This window comes from Pinus tabuliformis, chromosome 1_2, assembly GCF_031772625.1.
Source record: "Pinus tabuliformis cultivar Carrire ecotype Pingquan chromosome 1_2, CPIR1, whole genome shotgun sequence".
Lineage (NCBI taxonomy): Eukaryota > Viridiplantae > Streptophyta > Pinopsida > Pinales > Pinaceae > Pinus > Pinus tabuliformis.
The window spans coordinates 79,608,045-79,629,349 of NC_142298.1; positions in this window are offsets into that span (position 1 = coordinate 79,608,045).

The following is a 21,305-nucleotide window of genomic DNA, read 5'->3' on the forward strand; positions in this document are numbered from 1 at the left end:
ACGAGATTTAATAACATTTTAAATATATTATTTCTAATTTTTTACTTTTATCGAAATCCCTCAATATATGGCACTTTTATTACAATAATTGTCTATATATATTTTATATTTATATTTATTTATCTATATTTATATTTTATGTTTAATTACTATATATATTTTATTTTTAACTAATTATTTTGGTGTTTTTTTAATGATATTGTCTAATAAAGCAACAATTTTGCCCAGAATATATTTTTTGGCCAAAATCTGGTAATCTGCGCTTTCTAGAGTACGTTTTTAGCTATTCTATATTTAATTATTTGACTATTTTATATTTAACTATATATTCTATATTTTTGGACGAAATATAGTAATTTGTCCTTTTTGGAATACGTTTTTTAACTAATTTATATTAACTATAAATATAATTTAGTTTTAACTATTTAATGATTTTGTATTTTATATTTTATCTTTATCTACTTTTTAACTATTTTACTATGTTATATTTAACAATAATTATATTTTATTTTTAACTATTTAACTATCTTATATTTAACTATAACTGTCTATATATATTTTGTTAATTTTTCTTAGGATTATATTGTTCTTTGCTTTGATAATTGCATTTTATCTTTTTCTTATCCATTTCACCCCATGAAATCATAAAATTATTCAGATTTACATCATTATTCAGCAAGAGATGCAAATATATAGAAAGAACAATATCATCATCAATGCAACGGAACATAAAGGAACAATAGAAGAAAATCATTCACACATAGAGACACCAGGATTGGTCGTAGACCAGGTAAAAACCCCACAAGGGGGAAAACCCTTCCAAATTCTTCTTCTTGTTAGATTTTCATAAAATGTTCAACAAAGAGTGGGTACAATGATCCATATCTTCATCCATACAACTATACAGTAAAAATTAACTAACCAATATCTATGAGATGAACCCAATCATATTTATACTCAAAACCCTGATTCAGAAACTTGTAATGAATTGTCATTGTTTGTGGTCAATTGTTGAACTTTGCGGTGAACGAGCAAAAACTTCGAAAGACTGAAATTCCATCTTTAGGTCCTAGTCGCATGGAAGAGGAGTCATCCGAGCGATTGGGAGAGCCCATTCGCTCCCTTAAGCCTGGTATGCGAGCGACTATGGTCAAATCTTAACTGAGGCACGTGTGCGACTGAGATTCTGAAAACCCTAACTTTGAGTCGCATTAATGGTGTGTTGTTCATGTGACTAGAAAGCTCCAGTCATACGGATGAGTGGCTACGATCATATTCTTTCTGTGTTGTGCCAACGATTGAGGCCCAAAACCCTAAAACAGAGATGCGAGTTTCGGACCCTGCAATTTCAACTCAAAGCGAACCTATTCCTCTATAGATCTGTGCGAGCCAAAAACAAGAAAGATAATAGAATAATTTCCCATGATGATTTCCAAATGAGGTTGAGTTCATTTGTATTTATAGCCTTCAAAGGTGTCCAATTTTCTTTAGAGCCGATCTGATCAAATATGCACATATCGATACATAGATTCAAAATCTAACTTCTACTTGTCCAAATAAGATGATCTTTAGGTTGATTTTGGTCCTCTCGAAAATAGGAGTTCAATGCAATCATCATCTTTATCAAATGAGTTTTCCAAGGTAGAATTTGACCCTATTTGCACAATTTAACACTCCCTCTCAACTAGGAAGAATTCCACCTACCAATATTTGTCTGTTGATTAGCATATCATCCTGTCATCAAGTTATATCCAATTAAATGTCGTCACTACTCATATCTTGCTTATTCATGTTTGTCTCTTGATTTTCCCTGCTCATATGTTGAGCATTATCGAATATAAAAGAAGAAGAATTTGTTATCGGAGGGGAGCTCATTCTACAACCCTCTATTCATCAAGAAGCCACTGCTACCACCTGGAATCACTACCAGGGGGGAGCCATTTCTACAACCCGAATCATCATCGAAGAGCATATCTTCAGGGAGCACATCTCAACCTGGAACCTCATCAGGGAGCACATCTCAACCCAGAATCTCATGGGGGAGCTATACATCTACAACCCCATATCAAGCAATAGGATACACATGGGAGCACATCTCAACCCTGGAATCACATCAGGGAGCTCATTCTCAACCCAGAACCGCATAAGGGAGAAAATATAAACCCAATCCTATTACCTGTTAATATTCCCATCGATGACTCTAAGAAGTCATGTGGTAGAACACCTGCATCATAATCTGGATGAGATACTCGACTTACCAAGAGGTAAGGATCACACGCCTCCAAGCCTCCTCAACTCGTTGGCCAGACGGGGAGGGACAATCCCAACAAGCCCTGATTGTGGGTATGATGCCAACTGGGGTATAATCTGCAATGACTAAGGTGGGGGAGATACCCGAATTTTCAAATCGGAAAAGGATCACACACCTCCCATGGGTGACGAATAGGGGTGATACCCTATTTTCCAGATATCCCTCAACCCCGTGAGCTCTCTATCTCAATTACACACCCTTTGAGCTCAAACAGGGGAGGAAGAGATGGATTAGTGTCCTCGATCAATGATGCTCTATGTAGATCAACAACATATCATCATGCTCATATCTGATAGTCATCATGTCTGAATAGAATGTATCTCGTGTTTATACAGGACATCAAATCAAATATCATATTAGAAAAAAATATACATATAATAAAAATGATACCATAGTCATCCTCCCTCTCAAAGAGGTGCCAACCACAAGCCTAAGCTTGTCTCGTACATCAACATTGTCTCAATGAAGGTATTTCAATCCCAGCAATATAAGTGATTCTCTTCCAATTAGATCCTATTAAGTATTATTGCAATGTATCTTTGTCATGTCCAGAACTTGTCCAATCATCTCTTTGAAGAGTTTCTTCATCATGCCTCATAGTTAGTCATGCCAGCAATATCGTACTCAACGTCGGTCGTGCTCAAAGCTAAGGACTTCTCATCAAAACATCATGGAATATATTTTATGAAGGCAGTACCCAAATTTGATCATCTTATCAATAAAAATCCCAAACAACATCATCACATATCGTAGGAAGAATATCTCAAACTCAAAAATTGATCATCGCATGAAAATATCTTGAAGGGTGCATGGTGGAAACTCAATGTTTATGAAGCATCTCAATCATGAAGCCAAACATATATATATATATATATATATATATATATATATATATATATACATCAATGCTTCAATCAACTGTTAGTTGTCAAGTTAGGTTCAATAATGTCTTTTTCATAACTTCTTGAAATTCAATCTGAGTGTCCAAGGATTTGCATTTCCGTTTTCCAATAATTCTTCAATAGCTTCACTATATAGATTCAGCATGCCATGATTCTTCATTTCAAACTTTAGAAGCCATCTCCCTCTTACTTTGACCATCATAGGCTCATCACCTATCAAGAATAGACCATTAGCATATAAAACCAAAATCAAAGTCATACATTCGATGAATTTTTGAAATAATTTGTCAATGTGTACATATCAAGCTCGAGGAGCTTGCTTCATACAAAGATTTCTACAAACACAACACTTGACCAAATCAATATTCTTATCCTTGCATAAATCAATATTGTGCAATCAAATTAAATCAACTTATCAAGCCTATATCAAAACCATCAATATCACTATAACAAATTCTCAGGAGACATCAAATATCAAGTTGCAACATTCTTTTATTTTCCAAGCACTATCCAATCAAAATTTATCAGGTCATCCTCATGATCGTAGCATGAGTCATTTATGCTACTAAATATGAATGGATACATCAGATACAAATCATATAGGTTTCATGTGTATACCAAGAATGAGTCATACAAATTTCATCCATTCATTACTTCATATTGAATCACAACAGTTTATACTTCAACCAATGTACCAAGGATAATGAGGCCAATACAAAATCAATGTCAACATTAATCACAAAAATTAATTATGTCCATATAGAAATGTCATCAAGGAAAATAATCAAATATCAAGTCAAATCATTAGTTACCAATTCAAAACCTAAATTTGTTATCACAATGAGTTCTATAGCTCCAAACATATCAAAGTTATAAATTATTATCAAGCATCATGTCAAGCTTCCAATAAGCCAAATCTTCTCAAACTATTGCAATTTTTATCAGACATTGTTATAGACTAGCTTCAATGATCAAATCAAGATATCATATGGATATGAATATTTCGGTCACCTGCAAACACAAGTTTAGTCAACATGTCCACATTATCGTAAGTCAGACTTCCCTATTATTTGCTCCGTGTATGTAGGATTGTCATCCTTTAGGTGTAATTATGATTTTATGCACAAAACTTCATTTTTGCGTCCTACAAGTGTATTTGTACCCATAGGCCAAATTCCATGCAGTTGAGGCTTACAGTAAGGACAATTATCTCTTCTTAAATCAGAACTTGTTGCATACCAACAATATTAGATATGTGTCTATTTGTCCACAAATCTTATTTCAACAGTAAAGATTATTTTATACATATAATTAAAATGATAATAGGTGTAGGGATATTATGGAGAGATTCTCCCTCTAAATGGGAAGCCACTTTAGTCATCTTAGTTTAAGTCATCATCTTGTCTATAATATTTCAATGCATCAGTAGATATGTTAAATCATAAAGTCAGCGATATATCCATCATGGTCATAACATGTTAGCATCATCTACTTTACCATCACATCATGAGATCAATCTTTTATCAAGGGTTAGAGTCAAATAGCTAATAGGAGTATACTTCAAGAATCATGACCACAACATTACTTCTTTGTCACGTAACTTAATCCATTAAGTCAGGGCATTAAATTTTACCATATGCCATAATTATCAAAACATAACCATGGTCAACAAAAGATCTTTAATATGAATTTAATTGTTATACTTCTATCATCATGGCTACCATGCTTTTCACAAACAATATCAATAGTGTCAAGTTATTATCTACTAGAATCAAGGTGTTATCCTTCTTTACGGAATCAAGATATTCAAAATGATAGATGTTGGCCAAACATCAAGTATACCACTATATCAAAGATCAATATTAAGTAGCTTCATACAATCAAGAAGTTCATCATGTCTAAAAGGTAAGATACTTGTTTACTATCAAGTGCACCATTTCATTATAAGAACCATGAATCCAAATCACTTTCATATGCATGAACCATTTGTGAAGGAGACATTTTCATCATACCTTGGGGCTTACCCTACCATCCAATATAACATTGAAACAATGCACCATACATACCTTGAAGTATCCAAATACCTGTGCACCTTCTTGTTTTACATAAGTAGTTGTAACACATTGTCAACTTTTCATCAAGTGCCTCTCAACGCTAGTTCTTCTTTTCCTACACTAGTCATGATCCTCAAGAAGGATTCACTTATCACAACTCATCAGGAGGTTATTAGCATCTAAATACTCACATATACATGCAAGAAGTATAAGTATTAATCAAAGAAATAATCAAATCTTAAACAAAATTAAAGACATAAAGAAGCACCATAAATAGAAAAAGTACTTATTTTAAATGAGAGGTGATTATCTTCCTCTTGAACCATCCTTCAAGAGCCATCACTATCCATTGCTCATATGATAGTGTTCCCTTCAACCAACTTCATCAACAACCAGGCCTAATAGAGACTATCCCATCTAGGACTCCATCAAATCAATCACAAGTGCTTGAATATCTTCATATTGACCATGCTAGGGTTTCTAGATTGCATATCTCAATTCTTTGCCATAAACCAGGGTTTCTCTCAAATCTTAACCTCATAATATCCATCAAACCCTAATACATGAGTTGCCTAGGGTTTCCTTCAAATCCTAGTATTATTTTAGGTCTCCTCCATTTTCTCTTGCTTCCATCAAAGGTGTCTCCATAAGGGTGATCTTCAATGACTTTGCTTTAGCCTAGCTATGATACCATGTTAATTTTTCTTAGGACTATATTTCTCTTTGTTTTGAGAATTTCATTTTATCATTTACTTATCCATTTCACCCCATGACATCATAGCATTATTCAAATTTACATCATTATTCAAAAACAGATGAAACTGTATAGAAAGAATAATATCATCATCAATGCAACGGAACATAAAGGAACAATAGAAGAAAATCATTCACAAATAGAGACACCGGGATTGGTTGAAGACCAGGGAAAAACCCCACAAGGGGGAAAACACTTCCAAGTTCTTCTTCTTATTAGATTGTCATAAAATGTTCAGCAAAGAGAGTATACAATTATCCATATCTTCATCCATACAACTATACAGTAAAAATCAGCTAACCAATATCTATGAAATGAAATCAATCATATTTATACTCAAAAACCTGATTCAGAAACTTGTAATAAACTGTCACTGTTTGCGGTCAACGAGCGGAAACTTCGATAGACTGAAATTCCATCTTTAGGTCCCAGTCGCATGGACGAGGAGTCATTCGAGCAACTGGGAGAGTCAGTCACTCCCTTAAGCCTGGTATGTGAGCAACTATGGTCATACCTGAACTGAGGCATGTGTGCGACTAAGATTCTGAAAACCCCAACTCCCAGCTGCATGGATGGTGAGTTGTCTATGCGACTGGAAGGCTCCAGTTGCACGGATGAGCCTTTGTGTGATCGGCTGTGATCGAATTCTTCTTGTGTTGTGCCAGCGATTGAGGCCCAAAACCCTAAAACGGAGATGTGAGCTTCAAACCCTGCAATTTCAACTCAGAGCAAATGTATTCCTCTACAGATCTACCTCAGATTTGTGCGATCCAAAAACAAGAAAGAGAATAGAAGAATGTCCCATGATGATGTCAAAATGAGGTTGAGGTCACTTGTATTTATAGTCTTCAAGGGTGTCAAATTTTCTTTAGAGCCAACCTGATCAAATATGCACATGTGGATAGATAATTTCAAAATCCAAATACTGCTTGTGCAAATAAGATTATCTTTAGGTCTATTTTGGTCCTCTCGAAAAGAGGAGTTCAATGCAATCATCATCTTCATCAAATGATTTTTCCAAGGTGGAATTTGACCCTAACTGCAGAATTTAACATATTTTATATTTAACTAATTTCTTTGGTGTTTTTCTTGGCATGGTTATTAATGTCAAATGGGCCCACATTTTTAATTTATATTTTTCACTAATATCAAGATTTACACTGCATTAATAACATTTTCGATATTCTAATCATATGGGTAAGGTAGGTAAATAACATTAATAAAATATTTCACAAATACCGAAATTAATAATAAAATATTTCACGAATGCCGAAATTAATAATAAAATATTCCACCAATAACCAAATTAATAATAAAATATTTCATGGATACCCAAATTAAAGAATTTAAAATTATTTAGGAGATGTACCTCTTTTTTAATTTAAAGGATTTTGATTGGTTTACATATTATGACATGGAAATTACGTGAAAACTTCATGGGCACTTTTAGGCTAAAATTTCTTCTAATGTGTCCTCCCAAGCTTCTTGTTGCCACAAGATGCTTCATTTGTCCTTATCAACTAAACTAGATATATATACACCAATCCAAGCATGCTTCAAACATTCAACCTTTTTACAAAGAGACCCTACACAATCACAACCCCAATCAGTAATAAACCTTATATACAAGTAAACAAAAGCCTTAGGGGTCCTCAATCATCATGATGCTACTTATATCATCATCAAGTTATCCAAATACAACTTGTCAGAAGCTTTCTCATTTCTTCAGTAGCATAGCCCTAGTACACTTCAACTCTTTTGTTTGCAACTTCATGAATCGTGAACATCCATCTGTAGTTCATTCATTCTTCAGTTTCATTATTTCTTCAACGTATTCATTATGACTATCATAATATGTCCTCCCTCTTAACTGGGGAGATATACCTTCTCTTCTAACCATGCTCCCTATCAACTTAACAACTTCCTTCTTTTATAGCATTGGAGAGACCTTATCCTTTCAAGCCTTCATTTCTTTCTCATGGAATCAAAGTCATCTTCAAAATCATCATTCTTATAGCTTCCTTCATCTATCATTATTATCATCTTCAATTATGAATATCTTCAACATCATTAAGATTATGTACTTGCAAAACTTTAATAGCACGTACAACCAAATACAAATATATGAAGTTAACTATATCAAAACTATGTCATTATAATGGAAGAATAAAAACATGCAAGCTTTAAATATCAAATACCTAAACCTAGTTAGGTTCATATTCAACAAGAGTCACATCTTTTATATTCTAGACTTCAAGAACTTGCTAGGGTTTTGTTACAAACCCTAGACTTCATCATCAAGACTTAAAGCAAGACATAAATCCACTCATAGCACTAGGACTTCAATATTACTTCCTAGAATTCATAACAGATTCTACTAGGGTTTTGTTACAAACCCTATATTTAATTAATCAACAATCAAGTTAGCACACTCGCATATACATAGGATTTCATTATCATGCACTATCATCTCATATCAATATCTATTAGGTAAACCCAATATACAAACATCAATATATTAAAGTTAGATATACAACAATTTTGACCAAGGATAGGGTTTCGAATATACACCTAGGGTTTCATTCCTAGGATCTTACTTTAGTTATTTACAAGGGTTTTTCTCATAAACCCTAAAAATCTAGGGTTTTTATTATATAACTTAGACAAACCCTAAAGAGATAGGGTTTTGACCACAACATTACCAAAACACTAAACTTCAAAGAATAGGATTACATCATATGTTCTAGACTTTATCAATAACCTTTAAGTAGACTAGGGTTTCATTATTAACATTGACATGATGTTAGCAACAAGAGGTTAGGGTTTTATAGTGAACCCTAAGGGTTAGGGTTTCACAAAAATGACAAGAGATAGTATAACGAGGGTAGATTCAATCTAATGATTAATCACCCTAGCAAGAATCTTTATGATTCAAAACCCTAGACATAAGGATGTTAGTAATGTAAAGAAAAATTCAAAGGTATAATGATCATACCTTTTGTATGAAGAAAACCTTGCAACAAGTCTTGTAATCTATGACATACCTTGAGTTGTTCTTTAACAAACCTTATAGGACATCAAATCTTGAAGGGCTTCCCTTGCAACAAAACTCCTTTCATGACTCAAGTTTATCCTTTGAAGTTTCCTCCATAACCTTTGTCTATTCTGCCAGCTCTCCTACCAAAGAAAATATAAGGAAAAGGTTATGAGAATACAATACAAATGAATCTCAATATGAGGAGGAAACCAAACATGAAAGATGAAAATAAAGAACATTATACTTATATTTTGATAAAATGATGAAGGATCCCTCTTAATTTCTAAGGAATACCTACAACTTATCAAAACAACTTCAAGAATTTTCTAACAAGACATATTAGATCTATGAATCCTAAAAATCAAAACATAAAACATTACAAGACTTAGAATAAAAGGATATGCAAGGGACAATATCCCTAAGAGACTTTAGCAAATAAGTCTTTGACTTCGGATTCTTCATCCTTGTTTTTCTTGGGTGGAGCTTCATCGGCAACACTTGCATGTTCTCTTTCTCTTCTTATTTCTTGGGTTCTCAGGACATTGACTTTTGTAGTGTCACATCTTATGACAATTATAGCATTCAATCTTTGATAAATCACCCTGCTTCTTTGGTCCTTTGAACTGTTTGTACACTCCCTTCTTCTTTTGATTCGCAAGGTAGGTATTTGAGCTGTTGTTTTCATCATCCTCCTTTTTGCCACTTACTAATGAGATACAAGCTTATTCTTAACTGCATGCATTCCACATTTTTTCAAAGGTTCGTGTATCCTTCCAACTACTAATTCTTGATGCAAAAGAACTCCAAGATTTTGGTAGACAAAGTAGTGCAGCAATCACGAGTTCTTTCTATGATAAAACTTAATCTATAGCTTGGAGTTCATCTTTTATTCTAGAGATCCTTATAAAATATGATGAAACAATATCACCTTTTGTCATCTTTATTGTTCTTAGTTCATTCTTGAGACTAACTATTTGACCAATGTTCTTGATGGTAAATAACTTGGAGAGGGCTTCATACATTTCTTGAGAAGAATCTATATTGGATATGTATGGGATTAGATTGTCCTTCACTCCATCTACTATTAGATTCATGGCCAAGATGTCAGTTTCCTTGAATTTCTCCTTTCCTGCGTCATTTGTAGGTTTCCTAACTTTTCCTTAAACAAGATCCAAAACTTTATGCTTAGCAAGAATAAAAATTATCATCTTCTTCCATGCCCTGTAGTTGGAGGATCCTTTTAGCTTGTTTTCAGACTTCATTGTCATGTCTTCTTTTCTTGATATAGAGAGTAGACCTTCCTCTTCTTATATGATCTCATCCTTTGGCTATTTTAGTAGATCTTCAAGTTTCCTTTTTATTTCCTCCTTCACCTTAGCTCTAATTCCATGTTAGAAAATCAAAAAGGCAGAAAGATTCTTTTATGTTGATAATTACTTGCGATATTCTTGTATTCTTATTAAATTTCCTTATGTTTTTATTTTATCTTATTTTAATCAAGCAATCATCAAATCAAAACATGAAGATCAACGATACTAGATGTAGGCACCCAACCAAGCCTAAAACCCCTCTCAAGGCGAAAACCCAGTCAAAGTCTTCCACTAATCAAATTGAGATAGACCAAGACCTTAGACCTAACAAAGGATTCTTCTCACTCCACCAAGTCAGCCCTCAAACTGTCCTTCTAGACTCCAAAGATCAACTGCAACAATATTGCATCACAGACATAATTTCAGCCCAACTACTTCAGAATTTCAACCCAACTACAATTTTGCAATTTAGGCCCTCCTGCAACTTCAATTCCTTCCACGTGTGAGACAAAGAGAGAGAGAGATAATTTGATTTCTTTTGCTTGTCAGAGACTTCCTTCTTCTTCGTTAGTCTTTCCTCCCTTTAATTTCACACCCTTTTATTACTTCCATCTAGTGCAGATCGAACTTCTTGGTTGATTCTCCAAATGAGGTCGAATAGTTGCCTTTATTTAGTGAATTTGTGAGGTCAAATTCCCTTGATGAGGTTGACTTGTCCTTCCTGAGGCTGACTTGGTGGAGGAGACCTAAAAGACCTAATTTACATCAAAATAAAAAAAATTCTTGATAGGTGAAGCCCAAGAAGGGTCTTTTACATGATTACAAAGACAAGGACTCTTGACATAAATCTTAGAAGCCTACAATGGAGACTTTGACCTTAAAACCATTGACCCAAGCATGAAACTCATGCTTTAATTAGTCAATAATAATAATAATAATATATTTCTTTTGATAAATACATTACATCGTGACTCAAGTATAGTTATGAAGACTGACACTAGTTACACTTATCAATAGTTCAAGTCCCAACTCCTTATACCCTAACCTCGTTGGGGACATGCACAAAAAATAGAGAAAGAGTAGATCCCTCTAATACCACTTATCTAAATTTATATGGGAACGAAATGAAATATAGAATTAAACATAAATACAAAGCTATAGTGAAAATTGAACTTCAATGGAGTCTGGGTTGGATCAGATGGACGCTGGTGCTTGGTCTGCAATCTGAACTAGGGTTTTGCTTTAGGGTTTTTTCGCTGGTCACCATGGCGGGGCGCGGAGGAGGGAGTTCAGCTCCCTCCTACAGTCAAGTGGTTGCGGACAGAAGCAAGGGAGATGGATCGCATCGCTTCAAGAAACCAACGGAGATGGTAACAGAGGCTACGAATACAGAAAAACGAAAACCATCAGACCTCAAGGACAGGAAGAGAATCATGAGGAAGCTAGTAAGGAGAAGAGGACAAAGGTTAGCAGTCAGAAAGTTGCTCCTATGAGTACATCTGGGGTCTGTAAACCCAAGTCGACCACTATTCCTTGAGTCGTTTTAAGTGACCCAGCGATGCAGGTGCACAGAGAACACATGGCGGAATATGTTGTTATCTGTAAATTTATGGGGATTTGGCCAATGGAGAAGGCTTTGCAAGCATGGATAAGGAACCACTGGAAACCAAAGGGGAACATTAACTTGCACCTTGGGTCCAAGGGCTTCTTCATGGTGGTGTTCACAAGCTTAGAGGATAAAGACAGAGTGTTCGAGGGAGGACCCTATTTTTATGCTTTTGCAGGCCTTTATATGAGACCATGGGTAATGAACTTTGTCCCAGAATGAGAAACTTTCACCTCAGTGCCGGTATGGATAAGACTCTACTCCCTTCCTTTAGATTATTGGCTACTGGAGTCTCTAAAGGCTATCGGCAACAAGCTAGGGCATTTTATAAAGATCTCAAATGCTACTCTAAGAGGCAAATACACTTCCTTCGCCTGGATATGTGTGGAAATGGACTTATCTGGGGCACTTCCGGATGCAATCATTTTAGAAGTGTATGACGAGGAATGGATGCAGGCGGTGGACTATGAACACGTCCCATTTAGGTGCCGTAAGTGCCATGAACACGGGCACCTATACAGGGACTGCCCATTGAACAAGCTGGAGAGCAATATGAAAGCCACTACAGGCAAGGATCCTGAAGGTTTTACTAAGGTTGGGGGTAAAGGGAAAGGAGGCAAGTGGTACCAAAAGAAAATTAATGAAGACGGACAACCGAGCAACAATAGTTTCAAGATCTTAGAAGAAGAAGTCAAAAACAACGGGACAAACCAGGAATCGGAGAATATTCCCACTGAGAAGGAAAGGGATGCTAATATGGAGGATATACCAGAAAAAAACAAACAAAAGGATGATATGCCGAGCATTATGGAGCTCAGTAGGGACCATGAGATGATCCCAAGTGAGGCTAGAATGGAAGACCATGAACTGCAGGAGATTCTAGAGAGGGAGAATTTAGATCTAGAAAAGTTTCTGGAGCAGGGAATCACCAAAGGGGTAGACTCTCTACCAAAAGAGGAGTTTGATAGGGTTCAACAGCTCTTCCTCTGGAGATCACAAACGAAGTGTTCTAGAGTCAAAAGAAACCATGATAGCCAGGAGAATAGGGGAGTGAAAACGATGGAGGATACACCGATGCATTCTTCCAAGAACCTGGGTAGGAAAAGAGGAAGGAAAAAACAGAATGAGCTGCTGACTGAATGTGGGAAACTTATGATTAACTTAGGTAAGATGAGGGATCTCACCAGTTACTCCTTTACAAACCTTTCTTAATGAATCTTACAACTTGGAACATTAGGGGTCTAGGAAGTAAAAGGAAACAAAGAACTCTTAGCAGTAGAATAAAAGAAGAAAAATCAGATATGGTTTTTATTCAGGAAACAAAATGTTCGATGGACAAGATCAGAGAGATACACAGCAAATGGTTAATCAAGTATGAGTATCTAGAGGTTAAAGCGGACAACTCGGCGGGTGGGATTCTTACTCTATGGGATCCTCAAAAACTTGGAATCCTGGATGCTGAAGCTTCTAGGAACTATCTATCATTGGTGATTCAACCTTTGGGTGATAAGGAGATCTACATGATCACTAACGTCTACGGTCCTCAAAAACTAGAAGACAAACTTAAGCTTCTCGCCTCCATTGAGGAGCTGAGAGAGATATATCTAGACATGCCTTGGATTCTGGCAGGGGATTTCAATATGATCAGATCTCTTACAGAGAAAAAAGGTGGTACCAGAACACTAGGCAAAGACTCCATTGCCTTCCAGAACTTCATGAATAACATGGGGCTAGTGGACACAAAAACAGTAAATGGCACTTTTACTTGGAATAATAAGAGGGGAGGGGCTTCTCAAGTCGCCTCTAAATTAGATAGATTCATAATCTCATAGGACCTCCTTCTCACAGGCCTTGATATGTCATCTTTAATCCTTCCCTTCGGAGGCTTGGACCATTGGCTTGTCCAGCGTGAAGCTACTTTTATGGGTACACCAAGGAACAGACCTTTTAGGCTTGAAAATATCTGGCTCTCTCACCCTGACTTCACCAGCAATATTGACAAATGGTGGACGGAAGATGTTGCCGTTCAAGCAACTAAAATGTTCATGTTGCAGCAGAGACTTAAACACATCAAATCTAGGCTGAAAGATTGGAACAAAAAAGAGTTTGGTAATATTTTTAAAGCCAAAAGGGAAGTTGAGCAGAAACTCCAGGAGCTTAATCAGATCATCATCTCAGAAGGTTTTACAGTGGAACCGAAAATTTCAGGTTGACTCTCTTCAAAACGAATGGGAAGATCAGTGCACGTGAGAGGAGATTTTCTGGAGACAGAAATCGAGGGTGCAGTGGATTAGAGAAGGAGAAAGAAACACGAAGTTTTTCATAGATCAACTTTGGATCACAGATCCCATAACAGAATTTCATAACTTAAAGATTCTCAAGGGAAAGAGCTCGTCTCTCACAAAGAAATGGAATATGTCCTAGTTCAACACTTCCTTAGCATAGCAGAGGAGCCTCTCATCGACAGAACTCGGTTCATTAACAAATTCACAAAGTTCATTCCTAAGCTTGTAACCAGGGAAGACAACCACAATCTTAACAGGCCAGTGTCTAAAGAGGAGGTTAGTGAAGTTATCAATGAGATGCAAAATGGGAAAGATCTTGGCCCTGATGGTTTCAATGTGGACTTCTTCAAAGCTTGCTGGAAAACAGTCAAACAAGATATCCTTGATGTGGTGGAAGACTCTAGAAGATCCAAAACTATTTTGAAAGCTCTTAATGCCTCTTTCATATCTTTGATTCCAAAGCAGGAAAAGGCTATGACACTGGACAAATTCAGACCGATAGCTTTATGTAATGTGGTGTACAAAATTATTTCCAAAGTGATCGCTAACAGACTCAAGCCTCTTCTTCCTACTCTTGTATCAGAGGAGCAAACTGGAATTGTGGAAGGAAGACAGATTCTTAACAAGATCATACAAGCTCACGAGGTGGTACACTCACTTAAGAGAAATAAGCAAGCTAGTATGATCATGCAGCTGGACCTAGCAAAAGCTTATAATAAGCTAAGGTGGTCTTACAACAGGGCAGTGCTAGGAACTTATGGCTTCGACCACAACTGGATAAGATGGGTTATGGCCCTTGTATCCACGGCTAGCTTCTCCATTCTACTTAACGGCTCTCCCTCTAGAACCTTTATGCCTTCTAGGGGTCTCAAACAAGGGGATCTGCTCTCCCCCTTCCTCTTTGTTCTCATGATGTGTTAAACTGGAAACTAGGGCCAAACTCCATGTGGGTCAGCTTATTTATGACAGCTGATATTTTTATTGGATCCCTCTCGTCGAGAGGTGTAGGATTGATTTAAAGATCATCCGATTCCGATAAGTATTTATGGAGATATGAATTTATTTTGATTATGGATTTATTATCTAGCCGACCAGCATCTTATGTAGGCTCAAGAAGCCCAAACGTCATGTCCATTCAACCTCCACGTTTTAGTATAAATAAAAGAAGACTTTAAGTCATTCGACACACTCACTCTCTCGTGATCTCTCTTAATCCTGTTTTGGGTTTGATGGAGAAGAGATCTAAAAGGAGTGCCCTAATGGAGAATGCAGTCATGAATTAGCAAGCAATGGAGATGTATTCATCTATGAATAAAGCCGCAGGGATATAAGTAAACGCAGGACATAAAGCGCAGTTATGAAGAAAACGCAAGACATAATGTTATATATTAAACGTTGTTCATGTTATATATCCAATGTTGTTCATGTTATATGGAACCACGTATATATACGCAATATGGAACCATGTTATACGCAGTCATATGAATATGGAATCATATTATATATGCAATATGGAACCATGTTATACACAATCATATGAGGAATGGTTATACGCAGTCATATGGATATGGAACCACATATATATACGCATCATCAAAGACCTAACACATAGGCAGAACGTTGGGTCATGAAACCTCCACGCAGATCAACCCAGATATACCACGCTATGCTGGGTAGTCAGATATACCATGTAGATCATGATACGCTTGGAATTCAAGTCATTTATTAACACGCAGGCAGAACGTTGGGTCATGAAACCTCTACGCAGATCAATGCAGATATACCACGTAGTTGAAACACTGGACAGTCATGATACGTTGGGCATTCTGATATATGGAACGCAACAATCATGGGATGCTACACTGTATGGAACACAGTCAACTAGACTCAGTCATATATATATATACGCTTCATGATATATGGAACGCAGCATCATGGGATCCAACATGGTTATGAAGATCACTGGTCATATTGACAGTGATAAGCAAATAATGGACTACGTGGAGGATAGCCTAGCTGTTTTGCTAGGATGCAAGCCATAGCAAGCAGCTAAGGCTGATAATTGTATGAACTCCATAATGAAGGAACAGAAGGATAGCATGGGCAACATTATGAGCAGCATGATGGGCAACATTATGAGCAGCATGATGATACATGATGCAGCATGATGATGTTGCACGGTAAGGTGCAGCAGATGAACGAAATGGATAGGTGAAGCCGTCACCTAGGAGAATCAGTTGAAGCAGAATGTCTTCAACTAATCTCATGTATCATCGTTATAGGAGATGATCTATGCTCAGATCTAGATAAGTCAAAGTATTGACTTCTGATGTAAATGTACTATCTCTCTCACTTTCTCTGCTGAACTTTGAAGAACATAAAAGAAGAATTGATCAAGGGTTTCCCCACACATTGTGGGGTTTGTCCCTGGCTAGCGCCACATCTTGTGTCCTCTTGTCTTGGCATGTCTTCTGCGATTTATATTTATGTTCTATCTGCAGTTTATCTTAATGCTGATGTGATTGCTAACTGTGAAAATTTAAATAAATTGCTCTAGCATAGAACATACCTAAATTTAACATGATGGAAGGGCTAGGCAAAGTGATCAAAATGGAAAATGTTGAAGGAAGAACCAGGGTCTAAAACTTACCTCGGATGGGGCTACTTCTACTCATCAAAAATTTGTTGATGACACAATGCTGCAGGGCATTCCTACGGTCAAGGAAGCTAGAGCTTTCAAACAAATCCTGAATGACTTTGCTTTGGCCACTGGTACAGAGGTAAGCCTCGACAAATCAAAGGTGGTTTTTTTCAACATTGACATTGCTATTCAGAGGAACCTCACCAGAATTCTCAGGTTTCAAAGGGATCAGTTACCTTCCAAGTACCTTGGAATGCCTCTTACTGACAAACCTCTGAGCAAGGGAGTGTGGGAGTCGGTAACTAATAAACTTCAGGACAAAGTCAGGAAATGGACCTGCAGGTCTTTGAATTTGGCGGGGCGTCTTGTGCTTACAAAGGTTGTCCTGCAGGCTATACCCATTTTCATGTTTTCAGCTCTTCCTGCTCCCAAAGGAGTTATGCAACAAATCAGGAGTATTCAACGAGATTTTCTTTGGGGCAAAGGGGAAGAGAAAAAGAAGTGGGCTTTGGTAGCCTGGGACAAGCTCTACAAACCTAAGGCCCATGGTGGTTTGGGGCTTCATGAACCTGAAATCCTCAGCAAAGTTTCGGGAGCCAAACTTTGGTGGAGGTGGCTCAAGGAATTGGCAACCCCTTGGGCCAAGCTTTGGAAACAGAAATATGCAAATAATTGGCAAGAGAGGGATCATATCCAAATGTCAGGGCTCATCAAGGGCTCCCACATTTGGAACCTTGCTTGGGAGAATAGAGCCATTGTCCAACAGCATAGTTTCTGGGAGATCCGAGTTAGGAACCTTGCACGGTTTTGGGAGGATAACTAGCAACAGGAACCAAATTTGTTTAGAGAAGAACTAACCGCTCTCAAAAATGACACTAACAACAAAGGTTTACTTATGGTAAGTGACTTCTAGGATCAGGTAAGGGACAATGGTAAATGGAGAATGTGGAAGGATCTTGGTTATAGTGAAGAGAGTCCTTTGAAGGCCCAGGCAGATTCCCTTGCTCTTGACCTGGAGCAGAGGAAGATTTTGGTGTCATCCTCGTCTAACCAACTGAGATGGGGTCGAAACACCGAAGGCACCTTTAACCTCAAAGAAGCTAAACGCATGGCCCTAGGTTTTGATTATCCAAACCCTGATTAGGTTTGGAATGACCTTTGGCAGAACTCGCAATGGATGAAAATCAAGTTGTTTATGTGGTTGGTTCACCAAAAGAAAATTCTCACATGGGAGAATCTTCTGAAAAGGGGATTTGTTGGCCCATCCAAATGCCATCTATGTGGCTTACAGGAGGAGACAATGGAACATTTACTAAACCTTTGCCCCTTCACCTCAACCTTGTGGGATTGGGTGGCCTCAGTCTTCAGGCAAACTGACAGGGACAGACTCAGCATCACCAACACTTTGAAGAATTGGAGGAAAGACTTCTCAGGTAATGAAATCATGAAGGCGTGGACTCTAGTTCCAGGCTTTATTATCTGGGATTTCTGGAAAGAACGCAATGGCAAGATTTTCAAGAACAAAACAGGCTCGACCCAGAACATCATTGTCCAAATTTTACGACATCTCAAAGATACCGTTGGAGCCCTTATGCGGAAAATTCCTAAGGACCCTCCATTGCCCCGGGATGCTAGCATACTGTTGCAGTTGGGTCTCCATTCTCTGGTTCCCCAAGGCACTGACAAGGGTGTGAGCAAAACAACTACTGGTAAAGATATCTGGCAACCTCCTCCGCATGGTTTTTTGAAAATCAATATAGACGGGGCTTCTAAGGGCAACCCAAGGATGGCTGGATTTGGCGGTGTCATAAGAGATGAGCAGGGGTGCATAAAGGATATCTTTCATAGTCATTTGGGGACTGCCACTAATAACATGGCGGAGCTCATGGCCTTAGAGCAGTGCTTGGAAATCCTGATCGAGTCAAATTTACACAATGCCATCATTGAAGCTAACTCTGAATTGGTCATTAATGCGGCCAAGAAAATGTGTAATGGAACGGCACCTGGAAAAGTGTCAAAACATTGGAGGCTATCGCAGGTCTTTCAGCGGATTCATTCCCACTTGCGAACCCTGAGAACCATCAGCTTCATTCATGTGCGAAGAAAATCCAATATGTTAGCTGATCGTCTGGCGAATGAAGGAGTGCTATGTAAGGAAAGCTATATTCGGTACGATTGGGATTCTATACCCTCTGGTAAACTGCGTGATGATTGTCAATGACAGGCTGCCAAAGATATGGCGCACTTCCAGACCATGAATAATGAGCAGGAGGAAGACTAGCGGAAGTAGGAGAGAGCGGAAGTCCTTGAGCCTGGTTGAAGTGCCGCAGTAAATCCTAACCATAAAAACTCAAATGAAGAGAAGAGCGAAGAAGTGAAGTGGTGATGCACAGTAACCGTTGGATCTAGAAGATCAACGGACAATATTTGTTCATGATGGGCGGCCAAGATTAAGTCGCATAAGATGGAGTTAAGAATTGAAAGACGGAAATTCAATCTAAGTATTGGCGGAAGGTGAAAGGCGAGAATCAATCTAGATCGTCAGATCGACATGGTGGATCGACAGTGATCAGTAGACTAGCGGGAGTAGGAGAGAGCGGAAGTCCTTGAGCCTGGTTGAAATGCCGCAGTAAATCCTAACCGTCGATCCCACAGTCAATGCTTACGTCATAGTCAACTACGGGGGTCGAGAGCTAGTTAATCCGTATGCTAGATGAAGGGTCACAGACCGTAGGATTTAATGGCCTTCGTCATCCAACGGATATCGGGCCGTAAAGAGATCAAACTTTAACCTCAAGGGCGGACCCGAACATTTATAGATTAAGGTTGTATAATCCTTATCGGCTCCGTAAGGCTGTTAAATGTCGTGTAAGTGGTCCGATCCGATGTCATTGTGGACCATCGAATCAAATGGGTTTTGATCTACGGTGCTAGATCACCGAGCAGCTCTGTTGATCAGAGGAAGTATTAACCGTCGGATTGAAGGTAAGATCGACGGTGGAGATTGAGTGATAAGGCTTGGGCGAGTGGACCCGAGAAGATTATAGGCGCGGTTTCAATTTATTTGAAGTCCGGATGTTATCGCATATCGCATGCGAGAGCGATGAAATCACATGATGGTGCGATGCGATATTGAGACAATCGTTGATCTAGCAGATGAGATCAACGGTGGAAAAGGGAAATCGCATATCGCAAGTCGAGAATCTTGTGTGCATATGCTTTTGAGTCTTTGTAACTCCGCGATGCGATATATGATTTTGGGTTTTGTTGACCCTATTGTCTGGTAACCATCAACGGGTTTGTCTTTTGCTGGTCTTTACACGTGTAAAGACGTGTACCATATGTAATCTTTTTATCGGTTAATTGAAGGCTCCACTCTTACTTGACCAAAAAAAAAGAAAACTGAACTTCAATTAATTAATAACAAATATTGAAAATTGTATATATGCAAAATGGAAACAAACTAGCTCAAATAATGGAAGTATCTCTGAAAAAATATGTGACGACTACATGTCTTCTGAACTATGTTACAATGAGGCTCAAAGGCCTTTTTGTTATTGAGAAACAATGGAAAACCCTAACCATCCAAAAACCTAACCCTAATAGATGAAGCGCCAAAAATTTGTGGACCTCATTAGGGTTAGTTGGTACATCAACTTCCCGGGGTCGTAACTTTGGCATACGATCTTTGTTTGATGCGTACGATACTTTGTTAAAACAATCTATCCAAGGACAACAAAGCACCAAAAGTTTGTGAACCTCATTGCGGTTAGTTGGTACAACAACTTCCCGGGGTCATAACTTTGGCATACAATTTTCATTTGACGCGTACGATACCTCATTAGAATGATCTATCCAAGGAAAACAACTTTCAACTACAAACCCTTGCCATGGGTTGTGGGTCTTCCTGTTTTCCAAAAAAAAATGTCGTTTAGGGCTTCAAAACGACTCCAGAAGTTGACGACCTGAAAAACTACCAAAAATAGTAAATTGTGCTACAATTAAGAAAACTAAAAGAAAGTGTCGGGGGTCCAAGTGGAATAAGCGGGTGGCCACCAATATCCACTTGGATCACACAATGTTTCTTTTAAAACTAGAATTAGTCAAGAAACCAATATTTTTTGTTAAATGATGACATTTTTGCTAGTTTTGGAATTAGCACAAGAGTTTGGTGTACCATTCACAATGCTTTGGAGACTCAATGTTGGTTATGAAATGGATGTGCAAAAAGAATTTTACATTGTGATCCTTGTATTTTGAAGTTCATGATCTACTTACATCTTACATACATCTTTATCTCATATTTACATGATAGGAATAGTGTTGCGAATGAGCTCTTAAAAGAGAATGGACAATGACAATATAATAATGGATCATCGGCCTAAACTTTAGTATTTTAGTGTTT